Here is a 23,493-nt window from a genome sequence, read left to right as displayed (position 1 = left end):
TATTGTCACCCTGCTTATTTAACATATATGCAGAGTACATCAGGCAAATGTCAGGCTGCATGAAGCAGAAACTGGAATCAAGATTGCCAGGAGAAATAGCAATAACTTCATATGCGGATGACACCATTCTTCTGGCAGAAAGCAAAGAACTAAAGAGCCTCTTGATGAAAGTGAAAAAGTCGGCTTAGATAGAACTCAACATTCAAAAAACAATGAACACAGCATCTGGTCCCATCACTTCATGGCAAATAGATGGGGAAACAGTGACAGGCTTTATTTTCTTGGGCTCCAAAATCACTGCAGATGGTGACTGCAACCAGGAAATTAAAAGACACTTGCTACTTGGAAGAAAAGTTATGACCAACTTAGACACCATATTAAAAAGCAAAGACATTACTTTGCCAAAAAAGGTCCATCTAGTCAAAGCTATGGTTTTTCCAGTAGTCATATATGGATGTGAGAGTTGGACTATAAAAAAGCTGAATGCCAAAGAATTGATGCTTTTGAACTGTGGTGTTGGAGGAGACTCTTCAGAGTCCCTTGGACTGCAAGGAGATCCAACCAGTCCATCCTAAAGGAGATCAGCCCTGAGTGTTCATTGGAAGGACTGATGCTGAAGCTGAAACTCCAATACTTTGGCCACCGTGTGCGAAGAGTTGACTCATTGGAAAAGACCCTGATGCTGGGAAAGATTGAAGGTGGGAGGAGAAGGGGATGACAGAGGATGAGATGGCTGGATGGCATCACCGACTCAATGGACATGAGTTTGAGTAAACTCAGGAGTTGGTGAAGGACAGGGAGGCCTGGCCTGCTGCAGTCCATGGGGTCACAGAGTCAGACACAACTGAGCGACTGAACTGAACTGATACCCTTTCAGTTGTTTTCGACTCTTTTCAACCCCATGGACTTGTAGACTGCCAGGTTCCTCTGACAATGGGATTCTCCAGGCAAGAATACTGGAGTGGGTTTCCATGCCCTTCTTCAGGGCATCTACCCCACCCAGGGATTGAACCCCTATCTCTTATGTCGCCTGAATTGGCAGGCATGTTCTTTACCACTAGTGGCACCTGTGAAACCCATTTAACAGTTTTCTAGGTCAAATGACAACATGCCTTATACTCAAGAAGATCTTTGCTTGTATTGGTTGGGTTTTAGCTGTTCCCTAATTAGTTTATATTTAATATTGTAATTTGTAATTCAATTAAATTATTAAGTGACTATGAATAAAAGTAAATTTGGCTTACTATAAATAAACTAAATTAAATACTATGGAAAGTTATTAAAGGTTAGTCACTAAAAAAAGCCTTATGTCAAATTAGGTGGGCGAGGCACCTCTAAACCAAAGGGCAAAAATCTCTACTGGTTAAATTGCATTAGAGAAAGTTTTAAGACAAACAAACAGAACTTGAAATAAAAGTGTATGGTGTTTCTATAAGAAAGACAAAATGAAACACCACTGGTCTGAAAAAAAAAAAAAAGGAAATTGGTTTAATCAAAAGTTTGGCAAACAAATGTGCATGTCTACATATTTAATTGAAATAAATGTTGAACACACACACACACACACATATATGTTTTTATGAGTTTTTACAACTTTGTGTTCTAATCATATTTTTTGATTAACTGATCAACTAACTCCGGGTCTTATTTTTAGATAGCAAGACTTTACAGAAAGTTCCCAACCCTCTCTGTTAATTATCAATGTAACCACAAAGCACTGTGGAATGTTGGCTCACTGAAAATGAACTATGTATATGACAATATCATCCAGGGCCTTGAAGTTAGCTTGGTTATGTTTTATTTTCATGACCCTCGACAAAGTTTTTAACCATGTGAGTTTAGTTTCTTTCACTCTGGACAAAGTTCTTAAACACTCAGATTCGGTTCCTTTACTTTTAAATATATAATTTAAATAGAATTTAAAACCCCAATCTTAAAGAGATCTGATTAAGATCTGATTAGTAAATATATGCAAAAATATGTGGCATAGAGCAGTCACTCAATAAATGTTAGTTCCCCTCTCTTGACCTGGAACTATATATTTGCTCTTTTAGAAGATTTATGTAGAACTCTGTTGATTTTCTTCAGGATCTATTTCCCTTTACATTTTTATTTACAAAACTTAATATTATAGCAAAAATTTTACTTAATTTGTGAATGTGTAATAGGTATTTGAGTTATAAAACTCATTATGGTTTTGAGTCTTAAAGAAGAAATCGGTGTGTCTCTCCTGTACTGAAGAATCCTGCTTGTCTTGCTTAAATGTGGATGCAAGAACACTGTAAGAGGTGTCATGCCTTTTATAACCAGATACTTAATGCAATTCTCCCCTTGACTTGCCTTCTGAAAACTTCACTTGATTGTCTTCTAAAACATCCTGATCAGGGTAAATAAAGAATAAAATCTTTTATTTGGATTTAAACCTATTTAATCAGAAGCAAATTGCCTCAAAATAATGGTGTTGGCCATACTGCATCGAAAAGCTCTAGTTGTAAATTTCATAATCTAGGATCTTTCTCCACAACTGGACACATGCAAAGCCTTGTAATGCAAGAAAATGATAGACTACTTTGGATTTTCATTTACCTACAAAAATGGAATTATTACCTCCTTTTGAACAGCTATCACCAAGAAGAAATCCTTCTGCTCATATGTTTAAAACATATTATATGATAACTGCTTTTATTAAAAAACATGTCTCTTGAAAGACTTACTTCTCCCCCAATACTGGGCAATGACAAGATAAAAATACAAGATACTTCCCCTATAGTTTGGATGTTTTTCTGTCCCTCTTATTTTTGTTTAAATAATAAAATATATAGCAGTAGAGTGCAAAACATTGATGAATAAAGTGCATAATGAAAAACAGCATCCTATAATTTTCTGCTTTGTGGGTATATTTCTAGATCCACAAGAGAGATGTGGCATTAGTGGATGAAAGTGTTTAGCATATATGTTGTGTGTTTAGGTGCTCAGTCGTGTCTGACTCTTTGTGACCCCATGGAGTGTAGCCCACTAGGCTTCTCTGTCCATGGGGATTCTCCAGGCAAGTACACTGGAGTTGGTTGCCACGCCCTCCTCTAGGGGATCTTCCCAACCCATGGATTGAACCAAGTCTTTAGCATTGCAGGCTGATTCTCTACCATCTGAGCCACCAGGGAAACCCATTTAGTAAGTCTTTAATAATACATTAAATAACTCTAAAGTAAAATGGTATTGTCAGAGAAAAACTTATCTATCACATATTACCATAATCAATAAAACATATCAATAGATATTGTCATTATTATAATAAAGAGCTTAATCCTATTTACCACTTATGATTAAATCATAAGTTTTTAACTAATGTGAGATTAAAATATGGTATTCTGTATCTTTAACTTTTGATAAAAATCTATTTTGCTATATTATTTAATATAAAATAATATGCTATTATTAAGCATTATATTTTAACAGAGAGAATGGCTTTAATCTAGCATATATTCATGATTTCTTTGCCCAAGCCAAAATATATTTAGTGCTTTTGTTAACATAAAATGTTATTTCATACAAATTAAAATTAAAAAGAAAACTGCAGTTAGGTAAACAGCAATAAATTCAAATAGAAAAAAAAGTATTTGCTAGCTTATTTTATGCTTGACATCTATTATTTTTATTTAAAAACCATTAGATAAGAAGCTTGAGCAGAAAATTTAAAACTAAAATAGCCTTTTCATGGGGAGTAGCTCTTGTGTATGAGGCAATGGCAACCCACTCCAGTGCTCTTGACTGGAAAAATTCCATGGACGGAGGAGCCTGGTGGGCTGCAGTCCATGGGGTCCCAAAGAGTCAGACATGACTGAGCAACTTCACTTTCACTTTCATGCATTGGAGAAGGAAATGGCAACCCACTCCAGTGTTCTTGCCTGGAGAATCCCAGGGACGGCGAAAAGATATTACAGACTTTATGGATGAAAAGTAACAGAAAGCAAACTATTATTAGCTGTGTGCCAGACACTTAAAAGAGTTTAAGGCAAGAATAGAAAATTGGTTGGTACCTGAGCATCACCGGCTTGGGGTGGGGGCTTTGGAATTTAGAGATCTCTTATTTTTTCCTGCTTCAAACTAGTATTATTGAATTGGTCATCAGTAAACTATTTTAATTCATGACTTGTATCATTCTACTGTGCTGGGGGAACAATATGATGGTCTACCATTTACATAGGTCTTTTATTTTTGCACAGTAGAGGTTTTCAGAATATTGTTTAGACAATCATAATATGAATAGTGTGGTTTTTAAATTCAGTACTATTTTTAGTATATGTGAAAGAAAGTAAAAAAAAAAAAGTCACCTTTTAAAAAAGATAACTTCATCCACATTTATAAGATCTCAGAAGATCTATCTGCTAATATTTAATTGTCTTGGACTGGAATTTAGTGCTGTTACCTGTGATGAAGCTACAGTTTATTTTCCCACTTGGAGGAGATAACAAAACGAGAGGGAAGAGGAGCCCACGTGGTGGGTCTCTTCCTTCTGCTTCAGGAGGCCAACAATTTCTGGTTGGTGAAACACAGAAAGTTTTAGTTTGAAGAAACATGTAGAAACCACAAAGCCACCTCCTACTGTTTGCAGGAGGTGATGGAAAAGATGATTCTTTGCCATCTGAGTGTCTGCGGCCTCCAATCCACCGTTCAAAACTCGAGGTGGGTGATCCAGAGAGGGTATGAGTGAGCTGAACAAGCACCAAAAGGACAGGGAGCAGAGAGAACTTAGTAAAAGTAGAACACAAACTTCCTGCCTAGATGCTGACAGGATGAGAGATGGCCACACAGAAGGAGCCAACATGCCCGGGAGAGGAGTTCACAGGCGTGAATGGGAAATTCATAAGAGAGTTTTCCCATATTTAGAAAAGTTGCTGACAGCTGTCGAGCTGGTGAGTAGATGAGAATCTTAAGTATTGCTCTGTTCTGTGTTTTGATCTTATTTTAAAAGTTCTTTGAAGGCAAGAGGGGAGAATTAAAGTTCTTTATGAATTCCTACTGGAGGCTAAAACTAAGTTTTTTAACCTTGCAAAACATCAGGTGCTAAATCAAGTGGGTCTCTGAGATCAATAATTTATAATCCTAGGAAGAAACACATCAGGAAAGGCAAGGTGCTTCTCTTAAGTTGATCTCGCTGGTCAGGTCAGTTCAGTTGCTCAGTCATGTCCGACTCTTTGCCACCCCATGGACTGCAGCACACCAGGCTTCCCAGTTCATCACCAACTCCTGGAGCCTCCTCAAACTCATGTCCATTGAGTCAGTGATGCCATCCAACCATCTCATCCTCTGTCTTCCCCTTCTCCTCCAACCTTCAATCTTTCCCAGCATCAGGGTCTTTTACAATGAGTCGGTTCTTCGCATCAGGTGGCCAAAGTATTGAAGTTTCAGCTTCAGCATCAGTCCTTCCAATGAATATTCAGGACTGATTTCCTTTAGGATTGACTGGTTGGATCTCCTTGTAGCCCAACGGACTCTCGAGATGCTTCTCCAACATCACAGTTCAAAAGCATCAATTCTTCAGCATTCAGCTTTCTTTAGAGTCCAACTCTCACATCCATACATGACTACTGGAAAAACCATAGCTTTGACCTGATGGATTTTTGTTGGTAAAGTAATGTCTCTGCTTTTTAACATGCTGTCTAGGTTGGTCATAGCTTTTCTTCCAAGTAGCAAGCGTCTTTTAATTTCATGGCTGCAGTCACCATCTGCAGTGATTTTGGAATCCCCCAAAATAAAGTCTGTCACTGTTTCTACTGTTTCGCCGTCTACTTGCCATGAAGTGATGGAACCAGATGCCATGATCATTGTTTTCTGAATGTTGGGTTTTAAGCCAACTTTTTCACCTCCTCTTTCATTTTCATCAAGAGACTCTTTAGTTCTTCACTTTCTGCCATAAGTGTAATATCATCTGCATATCTGAGGTTATTGAGATTTCTCCCGGCAGTCTTGATTCCAACTTCTGCTTCATGCAGCCTGACATTTGCATGATGTACTCTGCGTATAAGTTAAATAAGCAGGGTGACAATATACAGCCTTGACATACTCCTTTCCCAATTTGAAACCAGTCTTGTTCCATGTCCAGTTTTAACCGTTGCTTGCTGAACTGCATACAGATTTCTCAGGAGGCAGGTCGGGTGGTCTGGTATTCCCATCTTTAAGAATTTTCCAAGGTCACTGTGGCCAATTAGGACATTATCATTCAGCCAGGGCATGCTTCCTTCCTTTCTAATCCATCCCCAAGTTCATTTCCTGTGAGAATCACGTTCAGAAGCAGAAACTAATTTACCAAGATGCATCAAAGCAACTGCCCTCCCATCAAAGTCCAAACCTTCTCTTTTCTCTTAAACTTACTCTCAGAAGAATGTAAGGCAGAGTTCTAACACTAAAAGAATATTACTAAAATGCTTGTAGAGAGAGAAGAAAAGGTTGATTGGAATTAATACTACCCAGTACACATTTTAAAGAAATATAGGGATTTCTCTTTTTTTTTTTCTTTTATGAGTGTGGTACACATGAAGAAATTATCATCCGATACATACAGAGGGCTTATTCTGTGTTGGATGCTTACAGCATCACACTGGTTAACTCATTGAGTCCTCACTAAGTGAAAGAGGTTCTGTCGGGATCATTCACAGTTTTCCTATAAATAAACTGAGGGCTGGCTCAAGTTCACACCTTTGGCAAACAGGAGAACTGGGAGTTTGATGTTGGAGATCACATGCTCAACATTACATACACAGGGACATCTCAGAGATGATGCAGACTGGGTTCCAGATGATCACAATAAAGCCAATACTGCAATAATAAGTCATACAAAATTTTTGGTTTCCCAGGGCATAGAAAAAGTAATATCTAAACTATGCTGTAGTCGATTAAGTGTGCAGTAGCAGTATATCTAAAAAACAATGTAGATTTTCATACAATTGTATTTTCTTAAAAGATGCATGTGTAACAAACATAACCCTAAGTGAGAAAAGTGCTTATTGAGCCCATGAATAATTAAATCCTTAATTTATTTTAATTATAATAATGGCTATAAAATTGATTCAATACTAAGGTGATATGAATTTATCATCCAATTATGTGTATTTTGTAACTTTTGGGAAAAGTTACAAAATAACTAATTCTATCCTATAATATCTAATTTGCTCTGTTACTTTTTTTATATTGGGTTGGCCAAAAAGTTCATTCAAGTTTTTCTGACTATCTTAAGGAAAAACCCAAATGACTTTTTGGGCAACCCAATATAAAATAAACAATTAACTGTACAGAACGAAGAGCATGAAAGTGAAAGTGTTATCATTCAGTTGTGTCTGACTTTTTCTGTGACCCCATGAACTATAGCCTGCCAGGCTGTCCATGGAATTCTCCAGGTAAGAATACTGGAGAGGGTTAACATTCCCTTCTCCCTGGTCTCTTCCCAACCCAGGGATTGAACCCAGGTCTCCTGCATTGCAGGCAGATTCTTTGCCATCTAAGCCACCAGGGAAACCCAATTATATTGATTTGTTTAGTACATATTTAGTCTTGGGCTTCGCTGGTGGCTCAGCTGGAAAAGAATCAGCCTGCAATGCGGGAGACCTGGGTTCGATTCTTGGGTTGGGAAGACACCCTGGAGAAGGGAAAGGCTACCTACTCCAGTATTCTGGCCTGCAGAATTCCATGGACAGTATAGTACATGGGATCACAAAGAGTCAGACATGACTGAGTAACTTTCACTTTCACTTTTCAAAGTCTAGGTATAAAAGTGTAGAAAAATTATACAAGCATTGTTTCCCTTAATTGAAAGCAGTATTCTCACACTAACTTTGCTAAAGTCCTATGTACTTTATCTATTGCAAATAATGACAACAAACACCTCTAAATTACAGATAATTTTTATCTGATATTTCCATTGTTTTTGTTAGTGCACCTTGATTTCCAGTTACCTGCTTTTATTAATGATGAAGTACATCTTTCTTTAGTAACTTAGATCCTCTTTTTATTCCCTTGAATTCCACACTCTCCATTTTTATCATTTCCCACCTTAACTGGATACAGAATGTGATTTTATACTTCAAATAGTCTTTCTCTGTTGTCCCACTGATTAAATATCAAAGAACATCTGATGTTAAAGGTAACTGTGCCAGACTCTGGACATATGGAGATAAATATCTTTAGTCACAGTCTTCTGAGGTCAAATAAGCCATTACAATGTCATATGATTAGTTGCTATCCTCTAGGGAAACCCGAAGAGCTGATTTTGGGGTAATTTTGTCCTGGTTGGCCAGAGGAAATGATTCCTGAGTTGACTTAAGTCATCAGTGGAAGTTAGCCATTCAGCTATGGTGACTTAATCATCTCTTATCACCAGCACCTCACATGATACCTGTCTCTGACACACAGTAGGTACTCAATAAAGGTGGAGCTGATTGAAGAGCAGGTGAGACAAGGAGTCTGGGGAAACTGAAGATAATTATCCAGGTCTGAGTATGTATTGCAGTCAATGGGCTCCTTTGGTGGCTCAGATGGTAAAGAATTTGCCTTCAGTGTGAGGACCCAGGTTTGATCTCCGAGCTGGGAATATCCCCTGAAGAAGGAAATGGCCACCCACTCCAGTATTCTTGCCTGGAGAATTCCATGGACAGAGGAGCCTGAAGGGCTACAGTCCATGGGGTCACCAAGAGTTGGTCACGACTGAACAACTAATACTTTCACTGTAGTTGGAGAATTTTGGAAATGGGTTTGCAGATATGCTGGGAGCTATAAAATAGCCTTCTCTACCAAAGGTATTTACATTTGAAGACAATGAGATTTCAAAGAGGAGACCGTATCTAACTTACTTTTATAAAGTCTACTTTAATTTCTCATGCTTCATCTTGTTAACTGGCCTGACAGTGCTTCTCCCAACCTCTCACTAAAGCACCAACATGATGAAAAAAAACAAATGGTACCTTAATAACATTCAAATACCAAGACAGAAAACCTATTCGTAAGAATCTACAAGAAATCTCTACCTATATGTGAAGCTGGATTGAGAAAACTGATTGGTGGCCTAACCGCAGGTAACTTCTGTGACAAAAATGCAGACCAATAAAAATAAATGAAAAAAAAAATAAAAGCAGACTTTCTTCAGGAAAAAAAAAATGCAGACCAAAGCCATCAAAAACGGTAGGAAAGAAAGCACTATACCTCTCTTGTGACACCTGGCTTCTTATTCAGAGACCCAAAATATGTGCTAAGAACAAAGCAAAACCAACATCCAAAGTAGTTATCCCTGTGCTCTGTGACAAGTGTGTGTGTAGATAAAAATATTATGCCCATGTCTCTCTTTTCCTCCTCTTCAAGACCATTGTTTTATATATTTTTCAGAGATGGCAACAAGAACCTTTTTCCCTACTATTTATGGACTGATTAAAACACTTATATACCAGACTATGTAGACTATCTCAGCACATGAAAAAGACTGTAAATTGTGCAGGTGACATTTCAGACCACGGTCAATACAAGTAAAAATCATTAACGTAAGAAAATATTAACATAAAGATCTAGAACAAAATACAGTGTACCCACAATTGATCTCTGGATGGGAGATGACATCCTAAGAATTTAATTCTAAAAAGAAAGGACTCAATTTAAAAAAAAAAAAAAAATTTGGATGCTTCTCCTTGCTCCCTAGTAGCTTGCTTGCTATTCCAGAGCACATATGACAGTCATAACAAGATAAAGTGCGTCTATGTCTATATTCCATACCATAAAAATTGCAACTGTGTATTTCTGGTCTCTACCTACTGTCTGTCACATATTAGGTATCAATACATATTTCTTCTATGATTTTTTTCTAAAATCATAAAGACAGAAAAAGAACTTTCGACAAAAATAACACTTGCCAGTCAAGAAGAAAACACTCATACTCTAGTAGAAAAACATATTTATAATGTCCAGGTTCTTCAGACATCTGAATTATGAATAAAACATTTCTCAATGCTTATTCTCCCTTCAAATAAAAAAAGTAATATTAAAACTAGATAATACAAATTTTGCCTATCAAATTGACAAGTTGATGTACCTTGTTACACGGATGGTGGTGTGAATGTAGATTTATCACAATCTTGCTAGAATACTTACAAAGAGACAAAGCAGGAGATGTACAATCACAATTTGAAAACAAATGTAGACATGGCATTGAACAAAACCCAGCTATGTTCTTTATAGTCCTGTAGATCACAATATACTCCAAATAAACAATGTACAGGAAATAAGGACAAATACAAAAGTACATATTCAAGAGTGAAATAAGATGACTGATAATAATCCAGCCACATACCCCAAACATTAGTTATGTCATTCTTCATGTTCTCTACGCAGGAAACTCTTATATGTAAACTATACTTCCTAGTTGGTGATATTCCAGACTTACTACTCTCCTTATTCTTAGATATGCATTATTCTGATAGTTTTCACTAAGGTTAGGGGTGCAACCCAGGAAGTAGATGTATTTTGCTAATGTATGCATTATGTATGTCCACATACTGTGTTAACAGAGACATTCAAGACACAATCATATGTTTTATTCTGTACTTTTATTATACTTTTATTTTCTAAATTTTGAACTAAAAGTCAAAATAAATTAGATGTTTACTTTTATTTTGTATTATGTGTGTTCTTATGTTTGCATTGTCTAATTAAACATATATAAACAGCATATAAATGTGTATAAACATTTTTGATGGTAATGGTAAGTCTGTTCGTTTCTCATATTATTAAATATCTGTTCATTTAAGTAGCTTTTTGCTGCATATGTTTGTAGGATTAAGTTATCTTTTTATTCTAAAATTTGCTAAAAGTTTCATTTAAAAAACAGATGTTTGGCTTTTATTAAGTACTTTTGATATCTTTCCAGAAGATCATTTATTTTGTAATATGTCTGAATTAATATTTTCTAAAGTTAATCATTCCTTGTTTTCCTGGAATAAATCTTACCTGATCATAGGGTGTTCTACTATTTCAATAAACTGCTGATTTTGAATTGGTAATATTTTTATCTAATGTTTTATACATGTGTTCATGAGAATTTGGTAAAGAGAGACAGATTAGATAAGCAGACACATAGATACACATAGACAATATCTGCACACCTTTGTCTGGTTTTATTTTACTAGCACTGGAGCCTCATATTATCTTTTTTGAAACTTTCCCTTTTTTCCTATGGTCTGGGACTGTTTGAAAAAACAGAAATGGGGAAAAGAGAGTTACTGCTAATGGGCACAAGGTTTCTTTTGAGGATGATGAAATGTTCTAAAATTAGATTATGGAGATGTTTGCACAACTGTGTAAATATAAAATCCATGGAACTATACTCTTCAAGCATGTGGACTTTATGGTATGTAAATTATTTCCCAATAAAGCTGTTTAAAAGAGTATTATTTCTTGAAGATTTAATAGATTCTATACAAATGCTTTTTCTAGCAATTTTCCTATCAAATCTTGAAATTTATTTCTATATAATTTCACTTATATTTCACACATTTTGTTTATCTGTAGTCATGTTTTCTATGTCTTTCCTAACACCAATACTGTCTTTCTTTGTCTCTTGTTTCTATTTGAAAAAGAATTTCTTTAGTAACTTTTTCAAGTAAACTTTTTTTTTAAGTCCATTTTAAGTGCGTTTATATTTCATTACATTTTTCCTTATAATCTCTTAATTTTTAACAGATGTTGGATTATTCTTTTTTCCTTTTCATAGCTTCTTGGTTAAATTTGTGTGTATAGAAAAAACCAATAAAAAGAAATAGATAAAAACTAAGTAGCCTGGCTTATTGGTGATTTTAATTTTTACCCTCAGGTCTTCTATATTTCTGGTGTTATCTAGAGTCGGTATACATCACTGTTATAATGAAAAAGAACCACTATTTAAAAATTACATTTATATAAAAATACTGAAGTTTTTATGTTGAAGAATTAACAGTAGGACATTTTGATTGATAACTTTCAAAGCATTTGTGAAATGGTTGTTTGGATGAACCTGTGTTAAAATCAAAATCTATTTTTTGTTATCAAACAATATGTGTATTTTGTTTCCTCTTAGGCTGTCCTTGATGGAGCAATGATTATGAGAAAAATCTTAATTTTAGTCTTTTCTTCTCATTTGCATAGATATATATTAATAATATAAAAATTATGTGTCCTTCGTCTTTTAAAATCAGACATAAGATCTATGAAAAAAAAATTCTAAAATTTTTATTAGAACCACATTTGCCTCTGCGAAAGCATCAGTCATATTGTCAAAGTGAAAGTTAAAGTCATTCAGTCTTGTCCAACTCTTTGCGATCCATGAAATTCTATAGGCCAGAATACTGGAGTGGGTATCCATTCCCTTCTCCAGGGGATCGTCTCAACCCAGGGATTGAACCCAGGTCTCCTGCATCACAAGTGGCTTTACTAACTGAGCTATCAGGGAAGCCCAAAGTGAAAGTGAAATGGAATTCTCCAGGCAAGAATATGGGAGTGGGTATCCATTCCCTTCTCTAGGGGATCTTCTCAACTCAGGGACCAAAGCTGGTTCTCCTGCATTGTAGGCAGATCTTTTACCATCTGAGCCACCAGGGAAGCCCCCCCCCCCCCATGTTGTCAAACACCATCATTAAAAGTGTGAGCTCACTCAATGTAAGGGATGAGGTTTGCACGTGTAGGAGAAATGTCCAAAGTTAATTGAGGAATTCCTGTGAAGTTTCAAGAGAAGGCAGGACCCAAATAGATTTCTCCTTTTTTTTTTTAAATAAAGCTAAATAAATCAGAGTATTGGAAAGGCAGATCATTCAAGATTCTGGGAAGTTGTCAGATAATAAATACAAATTTTTCTTAAGACTAGTTGTTCTTGTTGTTTGAATGCATGTGATTTATCTGTCAGAAGGTTCATTCTCTGTTCCTTCAACTTGGATGCATGTTTGATACCTCCCTCCTTGAATCCCATGTTGTATGAAACTCATGAGTTGGGTGTGGCTTGAGGATGCACTACTTTGGGACATAATTAGGTAGTTTTGGTGAAATCCAAAAGTGTGTGCATGTATGTGCATGTCTGTATATATTTGTAGCATAAATGTCCACATACCAAAAGGGCTGCTTCCACGTAGTGAACTCAAAATAAACAGTTCTGCCTTTATAGTAGCAATATTAAAATATGAGTTGAGGTGACTGACCCAATCATCAAGGTGAGCAATAGGAGGATTGAATGAATGCACTGACACAAGCAGCAGAACCGATGTTAGTTTGGAGACAGGGTAAAACTGACAGGCTTGATAATAGGTTAGAGATCAAATTGGATATAATGGGCCAGAGATTAAAGTCAATGATGTCTAACAGGTTTCTGTCTTAGAAAAATTATCTGAAGGTTATATTTATTTATACTGAACATATCAATGCAGAAACAAATGGTAGAAATAGAAGATCAGTTCAGTAATTATTTAGTTTATATTGTCTATAGTGCGTATGGGTTGAGGTGCTGAGTAGGTGTCTGCAGACCAAGGCTGGAGATCAGGAGAGTATTACAGGCTGGAAATATCAACAAGCTCTAATTAAAATGCAGTCATTATGAAGCCGTGGGGTAGGTTAGCTCAGTCATGGGGAATGAATAGACTGAAAAGAAAGTCCAAGACAGAATCTTGGAAAACAAAAGCCTTTGAAGCAGACACAGAGGTTTCAAAGTAGAAAGAATAGAAAGGTTGCAGTGGAGACCAAGAAAATATCAATGACAAGTGAGTCATTAGCCGTATTCAGTGCTTTAAAGAGGTCATGTTATTTAAACACTAAAAACTATTTTTTGGACTTAGAAATCCTAGAAGACACAGTGAAATATCAGAAGAAATCTGCTGCAGATGTGAGTCCAAAATGGAGGGATGAGTGAGTTGGGGAATCATATGTAAATGAAAGAAAATGATTTCAAAGTGTTTGGCTCTCAACCCATACTTCTGAAATGAATAACACTGTGATGCCATTGGTAAACCTGAGCTTTTCCATTGGTTAACTCTTACACATTTTTTCCATTTACCATTCACTTACAAAAGTAACTTAGTTTTTCTTAATTACATTCATGCTCTTTAAACGTGAACACGGCTCCTCTTCAATTTTACAAACTTTGACTATAAAAAGTCTGAGTGAATCCTTCATGAATATTTTCTTTCATTCCTTTTTACTTCTTTGTCTCTGTCAATCTTTCTTTTGTGTCATCTTTCTGAGATCACAAATACGTTCTTAAGGGCAGAGAATATTAATGATTTCTCTTGGTATTATGGCACTAAGCTTAGTGCCTCTGTTTCAATATACGTGTGTTTGATGGGTATTCTTCTCTTCCCTCGGTCTTCAAACCTCTCAACTCAAGATGTCCAAGAAAGTTTGTGGGCTACTAGTTGCTCACAATTCTCAAAGTTAAAAAAAAAAAAAAAAGGTCCTATTTGAAGTTTGGGAAATGCTGTATATTATTGTCTTTCATGGAGATTCTAAATATACATGAGCATAGAAGACTCTCTGTAAAGTTCTCAACAGTTCAATGCATATTAGTATGTTACAGTACTATTTAGAAAATGATAAACTTTCGAACACCTAAATTAGTTTTAATTTGTCCTTCAGAGAAGGTCTCCAGACATTAACTTCACTTTACTCTTGCTCACCAACTGTCTACATTTTGATTAATTTTGTGTTTCCATAGAGGGTTCCATAGTTCCAATTTTGTGGTTTGTTCCTCTCACATTATTCTCACACATACAGTATATATTGTTACACCTCCTACCTCCTACTGTTACTCACACAAAATGAGTTTAACATCTAGACTTCATCTCAGGATTCCTTATGCTTCACTGCAGTGAAGAAATTTTCATGCTCCGCCATATCAAATCTAAATCAAAATCTAAATAGCTAGGTTTCTTCATGTCTTTACACTAAGCCTTTGTGTGAGCCTTGTAGCCCCTCCTGCTGAAGGTGTATTCCTAATTACAAGTCAAATATGGCCGTTTTCTGGTCTTGCCAAGTAAATGACTTTGGACAAATTTCTTTGTTGGGAAACACTTCAAGTTTTCTTTTACTTAGACGATTTCTTTTTCTTTGAACTTTTGTGCTTAATCTGACCAGTTTTGACTTTTAGGAGTGTATGAAGGTTTCTGTGAATCTAATTTTTAGTTTTTTATAGTCATCTGTGTTTATGGGTGATTGTCATAGCAATAATACAAAATCTTAATCTACCATATATTGGCTGTGATGTGAACTTCAATCCTTTAATCTTTTGATTCACAATACGAAATATTGTTTGTTTTTGATTGCAAATAATTCTATAATCAATGTCCAGTTTATTTTTCTATATTTATTTAATACCAGGTTTTGGGATCATAAAGACGACTATAACTAATAACACAAAATCTAAAAAGTAATGCCAGTATCACTTCCTGGACATACTATGTTCACAATTAGGGTTAAAGCTCTATTTGATTATTTTCCAAGAGCAGATATAAGGGGGATTCTCACTCTAATATCTATAAGAGTATCAATAACTTGACTATATTTGGTTTATCTTAAACAAATAAACAAACAAACAAGGACAGGCATGTCTCTCCTTCCTCCCTTACTGATTCAAATATTGCCAATATTTGCTGTTTATGCCACTATCACCTGGAGCCAGACATCTTGGAGTGAGAAGTCAAGTTGAAGCTAGTGGAGGTGATGGAATTCAAGTTGAGCTATTTCAAATCCTAAAAGTTGATGCTGTGAAAGTGCTGCACTCAATATGCCAGCAAATTTGGAAAACTCAGCAGTGGCCACAGGACTGGAAAAGGTCAGTTTTCACTCCCATCACCAAGAAGGGCAATGCCAAAGAATGTTTAAACTATCACACAATTGCACTCATTTCAAATGCTAGCAAAGAAATACTCAAAATCCTTCAAGCTAGGCTTCAACAGTATGTGAAGTAAAAACTTCCAAGAAAGGTAGAGGAACCAGGGATCAAATTGCTAGCATCTGTTGGATCATAGAAAAAGCAAGAGAATTCCAGAAAAACACCTATTCTGCTTCACTGACTGTGCAAAAGCCTTTCAATGTGTGGATCACAACAAATTGTGGCAAATTCTTCAAGAGATGGGAATATAGAACCATCTTACCTGACTCCTCTGAAACCTGTATGAAAGTCAAGAAGCAACAGTTAGAACCAGATATGGAAAAACACACTGGTTCCAAATTGGGAAAGGAGTACATGAAGCCTGATATATTGTCATCCTGCTTATTTAACTTATATGCAGAGTACATCATGTGAAACGCTGGGCTGGATGAAGCATAAGCTGGAATCAAGATTGCTGGGAGAAATATCAATAACCTCAGATATGCAGATAGTACCACATATAGGGCAGAAAGCAAAGAGGAAACCAAAAAAGAGTTTCTTGATGAAGGTGAAAGAGGAGAGTGAAAAAGTTGGCTTAAAACTCAACATTCAAAAAACTAAGATCATGGCATCCAGTCCTATCACTTCATGGCAAATAGATGGGGTTGGAAACAGTGACAGATTTTATTTTCTTGGGCTCCAAAATCACTGCAGATGGTGACTGCAGACATGACATTAAAATTTGCTTGCTCCTTGGAAGAAAGCTATGACAAACCTAGACAGCATATTAAAAAGCACAGATGTTAGTTTGCCAACTACTGTCCATATAGTCAGAGATATTGTGTTTCCAGTAATCATGTATGGATGTGAGAGTTGGACCATAAAGAAGGCTGAGCACCGAAGAATAGATGCTTTTGAACTGTGGTTTTGGAGATGATTCTTGGACTACAAGAAGATCACACCAGTCAATCCTAAAGGAAATCAACCCTGAATATTCATTGGAGTGACTGATGCTGAAGCTGAAGCTCCAATACTTTGGCCATCTGATGCAAAGAGCTGACTCATTAGAAAAGACCCTGATTCTGGGAAAGATTGAAGGCAGGAGGAGAATGGGATGAGAATGAGATGGTTCGATGGCATCACTGACTCAATGGACATGAGCTTGAGCAAACTCTGCAAGATGGTGGACAGTGAGGCCTGGCGTGCTGCAGTCCATGGGGTCGCAAGGAGTCAGACATGGCTGAGGGACTGAACAATAGCAATGCCATTATTGTCGTTGATAATAGTGATTTTTAGATTTTTAACCCATAATGAAAGTTGCTCAGTTGTGTCCAACTCTTTGCAACCCCATTGACTATACAGTCCATGGAATTCTCTAGGCCAGAATACTGGAGTCGGTAGCCTTTCCCTTCTCCAGGGAATCTTCCCAAACCAGAAATCAAATCTAGATCTCCTATATTGCAGGTGGATTCTTTACCAGCTGAGCCACAAGGGAAGCCCAAGAATACTGGAGTGGGTAGCCTATCCCTTCTCCAGCACATCTTCCTGATACTTATTGATACTTTATAAGTGCCAGAAAGCAAGTTGTTTTTATATAAAATGAAATGCCTAAATCTTAGGTGTACATTTATTGAGCTTAGATAAATGTATATTTGTATCTTATTATTATGATATATATTATATACAGTATTAATATACTATTATTAATTTATTATTATTACTAAATATCCTAAATTTATAGTCAACATATAGATCCCAAACAAGTCTTAACAATTCCTTTTATAGGTTTTATATAAATAGTATCACAACTGCCTTTGGTACATGCTACTAGACATATGTATTTTTACTCTTTGCCTCAGGATCTTGACAAAAGAGGCCCATTTATACATCCAGTTATTTCTGTAATTTGGTAAAATTGATTTATATTCTATTTTTGGTTCCATATATGCCATAAACTATATAAATACTTCTAATTGCTTATTAAAATGACAAAAGTGTTTCAGAGCATATATACTAAGAGATAACATATCTCCTTGGGGCTGAAGAATTTGGTCCCTTAGACTAGTTTAATAAGTAGACAGATTGAATAAGTAGTGTAATAAGTTTAATAAGTAGACAGACTGAATACCTGGGTAATAATGCTTACTTCTTACTGAGAATGTATATAAAGATTGGTAAGATTCTTATGTACTTATTTTTTAATAATGATTCTATTATTGGAATGAAATAATTTCTAAATCTCACCCTTTGTGACCCCATAGACTGTAGTCTGCCAGACTCTTCTGTCCATGGAATTCTCCAGGCAAGAATACTGGAGTGGGTAGCCATTCCCTTCTCCAGGGAATCTTCAACACCCAGGGATCGAGCCCAGGTCTCCTGCACCGCAGTCAGATTCTTTACCATCTAAGCCACCACGGAAGCCCCATAAATGGATACATGTATTTCCAAATAACATGTAAATAATACCAGTGGGCTGAAACTAACTATAGGCAGAGGTAAGAAACATCACAACCTCTAGACTTAAAATGAAAACTTTGAAAGTAAAGCCAATTTCCTTTCTTTGAAGAACAGATGAGGAACAAGGGGAAACACTAGGTATCTTTGCACTATAGTTGTCCGTGTTGTTTTCTGTTACAGAAAAACAGCTATATCTACCATCAAGACCGAGACATATAAAAAGGAATATTTCTTTTGATAAAAGAAACTTGCCCCTTCTCACTTGCTATCATCCCACCTTAGCAAAGGAATATTTTTGTATTACTTAAAATCAGAAAAACAAAATGAGAAAAAAAGGCAAACTGAGGATATAAGATGAGAAAATATTTCCTTCTGTAACAGATTTTATTTTTTCTTTGACTGTTAATGGGCAACAGGTTCTAGTTTATTTTTATTGTGTGGGAGCGGGTCCTGTCTGTTCACATTTGTTGAACATTCCACCTCTGTGTATACTAGTGCGTGATGGTGGCCCACACACACACAAAGTCATTTCAATGCCAGAAAGTGGCATGAGACATAGTGAAAAATATAGATAAACTCTAAATTGATTTGGATTTGGTTCAAGGTCTCTGAACAAGAGCTGAACTCTGTCTTAAAACCCATAGAGAAAACAGCTTGTGAAGAGGTGGATTCCGATTGGCTTTGCTTGAATGGGAGTTATTAATTTAGGTCAGAGAGAACATTTTTAGACAGAGCTTCCTCAAGAAATAAATATCATTCATAACCTACATTGTCAGAAAAATAAAGGTTTTCTATCTCTGTTAGCATGATAAAATAAGTAACTCAACCACACAGAAATGAGCTGCAGTAGAATAGTTCTACTTTCATGTCCTATATTTTTTTTTAACTGACCTGACATTCTGAGTGGAAAAAGAAGAGTAATACTCACGTAGGATGGGCCTGATTCAATAAAGTCCATAGTTTGGGAAAGTCCCTATGATTAACCAGAGGCTTCTCTGGTGGCTCAGATAGTAAAGAATCTGCCTGCAATGCAGGAGACCTGGGTTCAATCCCTGGGTTAGGAATATCCCCTGGAGAAGGAAATGACAACCCACTCCGGTATTCTTGCCTGGAGAATTCCATGGACAGAGAAGCCTAGCGGATTACAGTCCACGGGGTCACAAAAAGTCAGACACAGCTGAGCGACTAACACTGTGATTAACTAGTTCATTTATTTTACCATTTGGTAATGCAGCTTTTCTTTTTATTACTTTGAAAATGACAGCATTAATATTTTATATATAGTACAAAAAAAAGAGTGGGCATTACTATAATGATGACCATTGGAAATAGCTTAGTATCTTTTTAAAATACTTATCTCTAAATTTCACTTATTATAGTGATTCAATAACAGATTCCTTCTGATGCAATACACAATAAATAAGACTAAGGAATAAGAATTCCTAAAAAAGTCATAGGAAGACTAAGGTATTGAGACTATACCGTATGAAATAGAAAAGATTAGCAAAGTAAGGAAGGTTTTAAAGTTTACATACATATTTTTAAAAGAAAGCTGTGACTGGAAAACTTTTCCAGAGAAGAGTTTGCATATATTTTCCTTAGAATGTGATAAATCTTATGCATAAGTATTTCCAAATATTGCAATTATTAATTTTAAGAACTCTGTGTGTGAAATTTAAAAACATAGGAGGGGAAGGTTTGAAGGTTTCCTTTCATGGCAGTTATTAAAGTAAAATACATTATTATTTGTTTGACATAGCTTATATATATATTTTACATATTTATACATAGTATAAAACTTTATATATACAATTACATACATTTAAATAATTTATATATATTAAATATAGAGGAATTCACCTATATGCAAGACCATTCAAGTCACTTTTATAACTTTGACTCTGTAGTTCATAATTGGTGTACTTACCTTTAACATTCAACTTTATTCAAAAATTAATTTAAAGCATTAATTAGTTCATTCTATTTCATGTACTTTACCTAAACCTGAAATTAACTTGATTACAACCAATTTTTATGTTCATTATGAAGAAAAAATAGCAATAATAATAATTTACCTTTTTTTGGAGGGTTTTTTTTTTTTACTTAAAATTATTTCATGTAACCCATAAAGAATTATGAATAGAAGAAAAAGATTCTTCAGAGGGAGTTCTATGCCCTTTAGCCTGGAGGCAAGTTTAAATGCTAAACTACTGTATTGATTATAGAGAAGAATAGCTGCTCAAAGGTTGGCTGTCTAGGACTACCCTATCAGAGCATGATTAATTTATCCAGGCTAAGGTTGGCAAGTTCACAATGAGTAAGAACAGAATTCCTTTAAAATTCTACTATTTTATTCCTGGCAACTCATTTTGAATTTTTCTTCCAGTATCAGTGAGTCACTGAAAAAGATTTCCTTCCTTGCACATACGCCTCTTGTGACTAAGACTGCTGAGAATAAATAGATAAAAATACCTCAAGTACTGGCAAAGACTTAAGGACTTTTCACCAGGTCGTTTTCCAAATAGAAAATGTTGAGTAATGTCATTCAAACATAAAGTCTCTCCTTAAATTTCTCTCTCCAGCACTTGAACAAATACACTCTTCAACTGATTTTACTTTATTATTTTAGTTCATCTTTCTCTCTTTTCCCCTTAAAAAGCACAATTTATTTCACTCATTAACATTCCCCTTTCAATCTAAATGATCTCTTACTTTCTCATTAGAAAACATGAACATTTATTTATTTCTCCCTATATGTATATATGGGGTGTTCCTGATGGCTCAAAGAATCCACCTGAGAATGCAGGAGACACAGGTTTGATCCCTGGGTTGAGAAGATCTCCTGGACAAGGAAATGGCAACCTACTCCAGTATTCTTGCTTGGGAAGTCCCATGGACAGAGGAACCTGGTGGGCTATATATAGTCTATCGGGTCGCAAAAGAATCAGACACGACTTAGCAGCTAAACAACCATAACAATATGTATGTATGATGAGAAACTTACAGACTCTCAATGAAAAAATATTTTTAAATATATGTCCTCCCTCCATTCACATAAATAAAGAAACCTCATCATCAGATGCTATAATCCTAAATCAAACTTTGAAAAAAACCTCTGAACAATAAACAAAACTCCTGTTTCAAGTAATTTTTAGCTCAGACAATTAATGCGATCTTCCCCACAAAAGCTCATTAAATGACAACAAAAGAATTAAAAAGTAAATTCTGCTTCAGTGGTAGTAGAACATACAATTTTGTGAGATACCATTTTAACAGAACCGATATAGAGGAGGACCAAGTAATCCTGTGTTTGTTATTTAACACATGGGCTTGGAAAAAACAACCAAGCAATCCCCAGTCTGAATGTAAGAATGGATGAAAGCTGAGGGGGAAAAAAAACACAGAAGATATAATCAACACTAAAGCCCAAATCCTATCACGTGAGAAGCTGTCATGTAGAAATTTCATGCTGTTCCATTCTGGCATAACAGTAAATTTAAATGTTCCTTGAGCAGTGTTAAGCTTCTTGTGAGACAATCCTATAAATGGGTCTTTTTAGTTATAAAAATGTTAAGAAAACATGCTTTTATGAAATGTCAATGTGTTTCCAAAGAGTTCCTGTGGTTCTGGAATGAGGCTATAGAAATTCAGTTCATTCCTGAAGTTTTAGCTAGTTCCTTTCAATACCTGTTTACCCTTTAACACCACAACTAGGACAGAAAGTTATGAAAATACTAAGCAAGTCTACAAAGGGAACCTAGTTTTATGGAAAACAGGTAAACTAAACACAATTTTTTCTCCCAACCCCTGTTGGGCATAATTGGCAGTTGACATTAGTATGGTTAAGTAATTTTGATAAAATCTCTACTTCTTCAGTGCTTGTTTACTACACCAAGGGTACTTCTGTTTGGATCCAAGATGGGACAGGGTCCAAGAGAGTGAGAGGGTAACAGGCAGGAAGGCCAGGGGTCTCCAAATGGAGAAAAGAGGCTGTAAGTGCCAGACATTTTTATCTCTCTTAAACGGCAGGAACAAACAAACCAGCGATCTGTTTTTCCTTCTCTATACAAATTTAAAAGGAGGTTTCTCTTAACATTCTGTGTTGCCATGACACCTGGTCTCACCTAAAGCTAACTACTCTCAAACTTTGAGTTAACCAATACATTTCTTTTTCGTATGGAAATGTTGTCTTAAGCTATGTTAATGAACCCCAGACTCTATCTTCAAGTTGGTTCCGCCAAACGGCCTAATTTACTTACTCAGGTATTGTTCCCCTAATCTATGTAAACGGAACTACTTGTTGGTATTCTGCCCTTCTACAAGATTCAAGTCAACCGTTTTATGGCCTGGGATGAATTATCTGATGCCATTCTAAATTTTATGACATTCCTTTCATTTCATTAACAGACTGTGAGTGACTATATAACATACAGCTAAAGACTAGGAGGGGGGTACTCTTTTGCCCCCTTCTGATGCCTATGTCAGAAGCTTTCTCTATACTTTAATAAAACTTTATTACACAAAAGCTCTGAGCGATCCAGCCTCGTCTCTGGCCCCCGACTGAATTCGTCTCCTCCGGAGGCCAAGAATCCCGCGTCTTATCGTTCAGCAACAACCTTTCAAGAGTGACACAGGAAGACTATGGACTCACCTCTTCCCATGAACACCCTGAAACTGAAGAAGACCTGAAGGGTGACTAAACAGTGATTGGATATTTACGGACCAGATAGAAATGAACAAAGACAGAGACACAGTATACACAGGAATACCACCCCCATGTGGTGACCCTGGGGAGGGATATTGTTGAGGGCTTGAGACAGACTCATGTGCCCTGGAACACAGTGAAAAAACAATCATTTAAGGGCATCTAGATTATGCAGGGGGACTTCCCTGGTGGCTCAGAGGTCAAAGCGTCAGCCTGCAATGTAGGAGACCTAGGTTCGATCCCTGGGTTTGATCCCTGAGTCAGGAAGATCCCCTGGAGAAGGAAATGGCAACCCACTCCAGTATTCTTGCCTGGAGAATCCCATGGATGGACGATCCTGGTGGGCTACAGTCCACGGGGTCGCAAAGAGTCGGACACAACTGAGCAACTTAAAAAAAAAAAAAAAAAAAAAAAAGATTATGCAGGAACAATGCCTTCACACAATGCTGCTACTTCAAGACCAGGAGAGATG

The 23,493-nt window shown here is 36.2% G+C and overlaps 1 pseudogene; it reads left to right on the top strand.

The window, feature by feature from the left end:
- Positions 1 to 4,703: 4,703 nt before the first annotated feature.
- LOC133049352 (tigger transposable element-derived protein 1-like) overlaps positions 4,704 to 23,493 on the top strand; it is a 62,389-nt pseudogene continuing 43,599 nt past the window's right edge.

This window comes from Dama dama, chromosome 30, assembly GCF_033118175.1.
Source record: "Dama dama isolate Ldn47 chromosome 30, ASM3311817v1, whole genome shotgun sequence".
NCBI classification, from domain to species: domain Eukaryota; kingdom Metazoa; phylum Chordata; class Mammalia; order Artiodactyla; family Cervidae; genus Dama; species Dama dama.
Note: the sequence above shows the minus strand (reverse complement) of the source record. Positions and strands in the feature narration are given on the sequence as shown.